This window comes from Salvelinus alpinus, chromosome 9 (genome assembly GCF_045679555.1).
Source record: "Salvelinus alpinus chromosome 9, SLU_Salpinus.1, whole genome shotgun sequence".
In the NCBI taxonomy this organism is placed as follows: domain Eukaryota; kingdom Metazoa; phylum Chordata; class Actinopteri; order Salmoniformes; family Salmonidae; genus Salvelinus; species Salvelinus alpinus.
Genome location: NC_092094.1, coordinates 83,051,085 through 83,060,590, shown reverse-complemented (window position 1 = coordinate 83,060,590; position 9,506 = coordinate 83,051,085).

The window sequence follows — 9,506 nt, the reverse complement described above, 5'->3', positions numbered from 1 at the left end:
GCTTTGACCTGGATTCACCTGGTAAGTCTATGTCATGGAAAGAGCACGTGTTCCTAATATTTTTAACACTGAGTGTATGTGATCGTATACAAATGCAAGCAAGGTTTGAAATAATTACGTTTTAGTCAAATATTATATATATTTGGGCTTCTTGCGGTCAATTTGCAGTCTACAAATGATTTGTGATTACGTTCCGGCACCCCGACCATCAGCTCAAGAAATAATTGGTCCGCGGCTGAATCTAGTGGATGATCCCATACTCATCTCACTGCATTTTTCTATTGACTGAGGTAAGCAGATCTAGCATGGAAAAGTCTCCTTGGGGATATGAGGAGTCTAGATGTGTACAGCCTAGACTGTGAGATATGAATACTGGGTAATAAATACTTAGTATGTAGCCTAACAGACAACTGCCTGTACAACAGAATACACCTATACAGACAGACAGACAGACAGTAGTGTGGCATAGTGCTGTGGAGTAGACATTGATTTAGTGCTGGCTTTATTACTGCATACAGATCGATACAGAGAGAGCTAAGGCCTTAAGTTGGGACTTAATTGTTCTTCCTTTCTCTCAATCCACTTGGAGCACGTTAGGAAATCCCTCTATACTGAAGGGACCTGCTGTCTGTGGCGAAGTGGGTAGATTAAATTCCAGGTTGTATAATAGGAACATGATAAACAATTTTACCCACGATTAGTAGGAGAAATGTGTTTGTATATGTTCAATATGCACTGTGTTTATGTATCATAAATTAGTGTTGTATAGCACATTTTACTGTGTCTATTTCTATGATAAAAAAACTAGCATTTCACTTATTGACGAATGTAGACATGTAGACAGTCAATGTGTTCTTTATTACAATACGAATGGATAGGGCAAGTTGTGTCAGCAAGTGGTATGTCAAAGCCTCCTTCCCTAGCAGCTGTAGCAGGAAGTAAATAGCTAAATTAAATGTGTTTATAAATCACTTACAGTACCTGGAATTGAGGTTAGAAGGACAGTCTTTTATTTGAAACATTTTCAGACCTGCTTGTTTTTGCCGGATACTTTATGTTAGCACATAACATTAAGAATGTATCTATTGTGGCTAGCCAAGTCAAATCAAATCAAATGTATTTATATAGCCCTTCTTAGATCAGCTGATATCTCAAAGTGCTGTAGAGAAACCTAGCCTAAAACCCCAAACAGCAAGCAATGCAGGTATAGAAGCACGGTGGCTAGGAAAAACTCCCTAGAAAGGCCAAAACCTAGGAAGAAACCTAGAGAGGAACCAGGCTATGAGGGGTGGCCAGTCCTCTTCTGGCTGTGCCAGGTGGAGATTATAACAGAACATGGCCAAGATGTTCAAATGTTCATAAATGACCAGCATGGTCAAATAATAATAATCACAGTAGTTGTCGAGGGTGCAACAGGTCAGCACCTCAGGAGTAAATGTCAGTTGGCTTTTCATAGCTATCATTGAGAGTATCTCTACCGCTCCTGCTGTCTCTAGAGAGTTGAAAACAGCAGTTCTGGGACAGGTAGCACGTCCTGTGAACAGGTCAGGGTTCCATAGCCGCAGGCAGAACAGTTGAAACTGGAGCAGCAGCACGGCCAGGTGGACTGGGGACAGCAAGAAGTCATCATGCCAGGTAGTCCTGAGGCATGGTCCTAGGGCTCAGGTTCTCCTAGAGAGAGAAAGAAAGAAAGAGAGAATTAGAGAGAGCATACTTAAATTCACACAGGACACCGGAGAAGACAGGAGAAATACTCCAGATATAACAGACTGACCCTAGCCCCCCGACACATAAACTACTGCAGCATAAATACTGGAGGCTGAGACAGGACCTTAAGAATGTATCTATTATGGCTAGTCAAATCATAACCTTAAGAATGTACAGTATCTATAATGGCCAGTCAAATCATAACCTTAAGAATGTATCTATTATGGCTAGTCAAATCATTTCCGCTCGGCTCCGGGCAGCCGAGCGGAAATGGAGGAAAACTCGCCTCCCTGCGGACCTGGCATCCTTTCACTCCCTCCTCTCTACATTCTCCTCTTCTGTCTCTGCTGCTAAAGCCACTTTCTACCACTCTAAATTCCAAGCATCTGCCTCTAACCCTAGGAAGCTCTTTGCCACCTTCTCCTCCCTCCTGAATCCTCCTCCCCCTCCTCCCCCCTCCTCCCTCTCTGCGGATGACTTCGTCAACCATTTTGAAAAGAAGGTCGACGACATCCGATCCTCGTTTGCTAAGTCAAACGACACCGCTGGTTCTGCTCACACTGCCCTACCCTGTGCTTTGACCTCTTTCTCCCCTCTCTCTCCAGATGAAATCTCGCGTCTTGTGACGGCCGGCCGCCCAACAACCTGCCCGCTTGACCCTATCCCCTCCTCTCTTCTCCAGACCATTTCCGGAGACCTTCTCCCTTACCTCACCTCGCTCATCAACTCATCCTTGACCGCTGGCTACGTCCCTTCCGTCTTCAAGAGAGCGAGAGTTGCACCCCTTCTGAAAAAACCTACACTCGATCCCTCCGATGTCAACAACTACAGACCAGTATCCCTTCTTTCTTTTCTCTCCAAAACTCTTGAACGTGCCGTCCTTGGCCAGCTCTCCTGCTATCTCTCTCAGAATGACCTTCTTGATCCAAATCAGTCAGGTTTCAAGACTAGTCATTCAACTGAGACTGCTCTTCTCTGTGTCACGGAGGCGCTCCGCACTGCTAAAGCTAACTCTCTCTCCTCTGCTCTCATCCTTCTAGACCTATCGGTTGCCTTTGATACTGTGAACCATCAGATCCTCCTCTCCACCCTCTCCGAGCTGGGCATCTCCGGCGCGGCCCACGCTTGGATTGCGTCCTACCTGACAGGTCGCTCCTACCAGGTGGCGTGGCGAGAATCTGTCTCCGCACCACGTGCTCTCACCACTGGTGTCCCCCAGGGCTCTGTTCTAGGTCCTCTCCTATTCTCGCTATACACCAAGTCACTTGGCTCTGTCATATCCTCACATGGTCTCTCCTATCATTGCTATGCAGACGACACACAATTAATCTTCTCCTTTCCCCCCTCTGATAACCAGGTGGCGAATCGCATCTCTGCATGTCTGGCAGACATATCAGTGTGGATGACGGATCACCACCTCAAGCTGAACCTCGGCAAGACGGAGCTGCTCTTCCTCCCGGGGAAGGACTGCCCGTTCCATGATCTCGCCATCACGGTTGACAACTCCATTGTGTCCTCCTCCCACAGTGCTAAGAACCTTGGCGTGATCCTGGACAACACCCTGTCGTTCTCAACTCACATCAAGGCGGTGACCCGTTCCTGTAGGTTCATGCTCTACAACATTCGCAGAGTACGACCCTGCCTCACACAGGAAGCAGCGCAGGTCCTAATCCAGGCACTTGTCATCTCCCGTCTGGACTACTGCAACTCGCTGTTGGCTGGGCTCCCTGCCTGTGCTATTAAACCCCTACAACTCATCCAGAACGCCGCAGCCCGTCTGGTGTTCAACCTTCCCAAGTTCTCTCACGTCACCCCGCTCCTCCGCTCTCTCCACTGGCTTCCAGTTGAAGCTCGCATCCGCTACAAGACCATGGTGCTTGCCTACGGAGCTGTGAGGGGAACGGCACCTCCGTACCTTCAGGCTCTGATCAGGCCCTACACCCAAACAAGGGCACTGCGTTCATCCACCTCTGGCCTGCTCGCCTCCCTACCTCTGAGGAAGTACAGTTCCCGCTCAGCCCAGTCAAAACTGTTCGCTGCTCTGGCACCCCAATGGTGGAACAAACTCCCTCACGACGCCAGGTCAGCGGAGTCAATCACCACCTTCCGGAGACACCTGAAACCCCACCTCTTTAAGGAATACCTAGGATAGGATAAAGTAATCCTTCTAACCCCCCCCTCCCCCTTAAAAGAGTTAGATGCACTATTGTAAAGTGGCTGTTCCACTGGATATCATAAGGTGAATGCACCAATTTGTAAGTCGCTCTGGATAAGAGCGTCTGCTAAATGACTTAAATGTAAATAACCTTAGGAATGTACAGTATCTATAATGGCCAGTCAAATCATAACCTTAAGAATGTATCTATTATGGCTAGTCAAGTTATCACCTTAGGAATGTACAGTATCTATAATGGCCAGTCAAATCATAACCTTAATAATGTATCTATTATGGCTAGTCAAATCATAACCTTAAGAATGTACAGTATCTATAATGGCCAGTCAAATCATAACCTTAAGAATGTATCTATTATGGCTAGTCAAGTTATCACCTTAGGAATGTACAGTATCTATTATGGCTAGACAAATCATAACCTTAAGAATGTATCCATTATGGCTAGTCAAATCATAACCTTAAGAATGTATCCATAATGGCTGGTCAAGCAATCAGAAAATATTTTTGACAGTGTATTTTATGTACAGTATAACTATGTGTACAGTAGAAATCCCGCTACGCCCTCAGACAAACCATCAAACAGGCAAAGCATCAATACAGGACTAAGGTTAAATCCTACTACACCGGCTCTGACACTCATCGGATGTAGCAGTGTCACGACTTCTACCGAAGTCGGTGCCTCTCGTTCCGGCGGTCGACGTCGCCGGTCTTCTAGGCATCGCCGATCCATTTTCCATTTGTTTTGTCTTGTTTTCCCACACACCTGGTTTTCATTCCCTCATTAAGTGTTGTGTATTTAACCCTCTGTTCCCCCCATGTCTTTGTGCGGTATTGTTTGTTGTAAGTGCTTGTGCACATTTATTTGACTGGTGCGCGTCGGGTAATTGTGCATATATTTTGTATTTCTTATGCCGTTGGTTTTACTATTAAACTGCTTTGGCTATTACCTAGTTCTGCTCTCCTGCGTCTGACTTCCCTGCCACCAGTTACGCACCCCTTACAGAATACCACACCAACCAAATGGAGTCAGCAGGAACAGATTCCCCTGGTATAGGGGTAGAGGAGCGCGTCCAGGAGCAAGCGGCGATGATCCACCATCTCGGCGTCGCAATGGACCGCGTCATTCAGACCATGGACCGCTGGGAGAGACAGACAGTTCCTCCAGCGCCTCCACCAGCACAACAGGGGTTACCACTACTCGTCCCTCCTGTACCCGGTCCCAGTGGGATGCGTCTCGCCCTTCCCAGGGAGTATGATGGGACGGCGGCACGGTGCCAGGGTTTCCTGTTACAGCTGGACGTATACCTGGGCACCGTTTACCCGGCTCCCTCGGGAAAGGAGCTCTGGAGTTGGCTAACGCCGTGTGGAGAGAAGGAGATACGGCGTTGGACAACTTCGAGGAGTTCACTCGCCGCGTCCGGGCAGTCTTCCACCACCCGCCCGAGGGTAGAGCGGTGGGTGAACGTCTCTTCCACCTGCGGCAGGGGACGAGGAGAGCACAGGAGGTCGCTTTGGACTTTCGGACCCTGGCCTCTGGAGCGGGATGGATCGACAGGGCCCTGATTGACCACTATCGCTGCAGTTTGCGCGAGGACGTCCATCGAGAGTTGGCCTGCAGGGACACCACCCTTACCTTCGATCAGCTGGTGGACCTGTCCATTCGGCTGGATCACCTGCTGGCTACCCACGGACGTCCAGATCGGGGTCTGTCGGTTCCATCCCCCAGCACCACCTCTCCGATGCCCATGGAGCTGGGAGGTGCTGCGCTCAGAGAGACCGGAGGAGGTTCCATCTCGTGCACCATCTGTGGCCGCAGAGGTCACACTGCCGTTCGGTGCCGGGTTGGTTCCTCTGGGAGTCGAGGCAGCAGGCAGGGCACTCTGGCGTCACCTCCGGTGAGAGAGGGCTCTGTGCAACAGAGGGCTCCAATCCCCAAGAGATAATGGCTTTCACTTCAGCAGTGATAAATTCATGAACTTCTTTGAGGAAAAGATCATGATCATTAGAAGGCAAATTACGGACTCCTCTTTAAATCTGCGTATTCCTCCAAGCTCAGTTGTCCTGAGTCTGCACAACTCTGCCAGGACCTAGGATCAAGAGAGACACTCAAGTGTTTTAATACTATATCTCTTGACACAATGATGAAAATAATCATGGCCTCTAAACCTTCAAGCTGCATACTGGACCCTATTCCAACTAAACTACTGAAAGAGCTGCTTCCTATGCTTGGCCCTCCTATGTTGAACATAATAAACGGCTCTCTATCCACCGGATGTTTACCAAACTCACTAAAAGTGGCAGTAATAAAGCCTTTCTTGAAAAAGCCAAACCTTGACCCAGAAAATATAAAAAACTATCGCCCTATATCGAATCTTCCATTCCTCTCAAAAAAATTTGAAAAAACTGTTGCGCAGCAACTCACTGCCTTCCTGAAGAAAAAACAATGTATACGAAATGCTTCAGTCTGGTTTTAGACCCCTTCATAGCACTGAGACTGCACTTGTGAAGGTGGTAAATTACCTTTTAATGGCGTCAGACCGAGGCTCTGCATCTGTCCTCATGCTCCTAGACCTTAGTGCTGCTTTTGATACCATCGATCGCCACATTCTTTTGGAGAGATTGGAAACACAAATTGGTCTACACGGACAAGTTCTGGCCTGGTTTAGATCTTATCTGTCGGAAAGATATCAGTTTGTCTCTGTGAATGGTTTGTCCTCTGACAAATCAACTGTAAATTTCGGTGTTCCTCAAGGTTCCGTTTTAGGACCACTATAGTTTTCACTATATATTTTACCTCCTGGGGATGTCATTCGAAAACATCATGTTAACTTTCACTGCTATGCGGATGATACACAGCTGTACATTTCAATGAAACATGGTGAAGCCCCAAAATTGCCCTCGTTAGAAGCCTGTGTTTCAGACATAAGGAAGTGGATGGCTGCAAACTTTCTATTTTTAAACTCGGACAAAACAGAGATGCTTGTTCTAGGTCCCAAGAAACAAAGAGATCTTCTGTTGAATCTGACAATTAATTTTGATGGTTGTACAGTCGTCTCAAATAAAACTGTGAAGGGACCTCGGCGTCACTCTGGACCTTGATCTCTCTTTTGACGAACATATCAAGACTGTTTCAAGGACAGCTTTTTTCCATCTACGTAACATAGCAAAAATCTGAAACTTTCTGTCCAACAATGATGCAGAAAAATTAATACATGCTTTTGTTACTTCTAGGTTAGACTACTGCAATGCTCTACTTTCCGGCTACCCGGATAAAGCACTAAATAAACTTCAGTTAGTGCTAAATATGGCTGCTAGAATTCTGACTAGAACCCAAAAATTTGACCATATTACTCCAGTGCTAGCCTCCCTACACTGGCTTCCTGTTAAGGCAAGGGCTGATTTCAAGGTTTTACTGCTAACCTACAAAGCATTACATGGGCTTGCTCCTACCTATCTTTCCGATTCTTTCCGAATTTCTAAGCAAACAGCTGGAGGCAGGGCTTTCTTCTATTGAGCTCCATTTTTATGGAATGGTCTGCCTACCCATGTGAGAGACGCAGACTCGGTCTCAACCTTTAAGTCTTTATTGAAGACTCATCTCTTCAGTAGGTCATATGATTGAGTGTAGTCTGGCCCAGGAGTGTGAAGGTGAAAGGAAAGGCTCTGGAGCAACGAACCGCCCTTGCAGTCTCTGCCTGGCCGGTTCCCCTCTCTCCACTGGGATTCTCTGCTTTTAACCCTATTACGGGGCTGAGTCACTGGCTTACTAGTGCTCTTCCATGCCGTCCCCAGGAGGGGTGCGCACGTCGTGCTAAGCTTTTTCCGCTATACTCGACTTTGAGTCACTGATGTGATCTTCCTGTCCGGTCTTGCTCGGCTTGCTCGGCAAGCTCAGGCTTGTTCGGTGGATATATGGGATATATTCAGCCTTGTCTCAGGGTAATAAGTTGATGGTCTGTTGTTATCCCTCTAGTGGTATGGGGGCTGTGCTTTAGCAAAGTGGATGGGGTTGTATCCTACCTGGTTGGCTCTGACCGGAGGTATCGTCGGACGGGGCCACAGTGTCATCCTCTTAAGATTTCTTCCTAGGTTCCTGCCTTTCTAGGGAATTTTTCCTAGCCTCCGTGCTTCTACATCTGCATTGCTTGCTGTTTGAGGTTTTAGGTTGGGTTTCTGTATAAGCACTTTGTGACATCTGCTGATGAAAAAAGGGCTTTATAAATACATTTGATTGACATTTGATTGATTGGTGAAAGACTGGTACAGTAGTAAAGGCCTAAAACAGCTGGTTGTTTAGAGATATCACAAACAGATGTGGTCTGGAATGTTCTCCACGTGGAAAACCTGATGGTGCCCATGCCTCTACCTCTACATTGATCCAACAGCTTTGGCCATTACATCTACACGAATTCACTGGTAACACCCCTGGAAAGTTATCTTAGGTTTGATTAATGCTCAGGCTCTGTACAGTTTTCTCACAGTTTTCATTGCTTTGATCTTCATGAGATGAACACGCTTTGACTCTCTGAAAGGTTTCCATTCTAAATGCATTGAATGCATGCCATAGAAATCTATAGCCTGCTCAAAAGTTCACACAACTTTCTTGAGGATTTCTACTAATTCATCTTGATTTAGACAAACGCTAAGGATGTGCTCCATTAACTTACAATCCCGTGACATCCTTTCTTTCTCTATTGGGGGGAATGTAATCTGTTTTTCACCATCAGAAGCACAACACAGCAGTGGCTATAAATTCACACACAAACCTTGTGTACAGTACTCCTGGCTTGCTTCAGTGAACATATCTTTACCTGTCTGTGTGGACAGGACTGCACATATGAAGAGCATGTGTCCTCTTTAGGAAGCACCAAACACATTGCTGGATGGGGAAGCAACTGAGGAGGGTGGACAGTGGGCACTTTAGATCTGAGCACTGTTAAGCAAACTTTAACAGTGCTCTTCAAAGAAGATGTTTTTTTCTAGATCATGTCAAATCAAATGAAATGTTATTTGTCACATGTGCCAAATACAACAGGCGTAGATGCTTACTTACAATCCCTTAACCAACAATGCAGTTCAAGAAATAGAGTTAAGAAAATATTTACAAAATAAACTAAAGTTGAATGAAGAGTAACACAATAAAATAACAATAACGATAACGAGGCTATATACAGGGGGTACCGGTACCGAGACAATGTACAGGGGTACAGGTTATTCGAGGTAATTTGTACATGTAGGTAGGGGTAAAGTGACTATGCATAGAAAATAAACAGCGAGTAGCAGCAGTGTAAAAACGAAGGGGGGTGTCAATGTAAATAGTCCGGATGACCATTTGATTATTTGTTCAGCAGTTTTATAGCTTGGGGGTAGAAGCTGTTAAGGAGCTTTTTGGTCCTAGACTTGGCGCTCCAGTACCACTTGCCGTGCGGTAGCAGAGAGAACAGTCTATGACTTAGATGACTGGAGTCTTTGACTATTTTTTGTGCCTTCCTCTGACACCACCTAGTATATAGGTCTTGGATGGAAGGAAGCTTGGCCCCAGTGATGTACTGGGCCTTACGTGTTATGATAGGAGCCAGTGAACTCTTCAACTTTTCTACCATGGCCAATCTGAACATCCTCTCTT